Raw genomic sequence first — 352 nt, 5'->3', positions numbered from 1 at the left:
TGTCGCGCTGCGGCGCGCGCGGGGGGGGGCGGGAGCCGGTTCCCTCCGCTTTCCCGGCGGTTTTGGCGTGTGAAAAAATGAGGGAGAGTCAATCTGCCTGCAAAGAGCCGGTAAACACCCTGGGAGCGGATCTGGGAGAAGGGGGGTTGTTCTTGGTCCGTATTTATCGCTGCAAAGCCGGCCTGGCGGCTTGCTCTGGGATGAGACAGATGGGGGAGGCTGCTGCAAAAAGGCGATTTTTGGGGGGCTCTCTGGTTATCGAGTTGTCCTTAGCTCAACTCTGGCCGCCTGCTTGAGCAAAATATGTTTATGCTGCAAAACCTCCAGCCGTCTTCGCTGCCAAGGGGGCAGG

The sequence above is a fragment of the Corvus brachyrhynchos genome, unplaced genomic scaffold, assembly GCF_000691975.1.
Source record: "Corvus brachyrhynchos isolate BGI_N302 unplaced genomic scaffold, ASM69197v1 scaffold219, whole genome shotgun sequence".
NCBI lineage: Eukaryota > Metazoa > Chordata > Aves > Passeriformes > Corvidae > Corvus > Corvus brachyrhynchos.
This window is presented reverse-complemented; position numbering follows the sequence as displayed.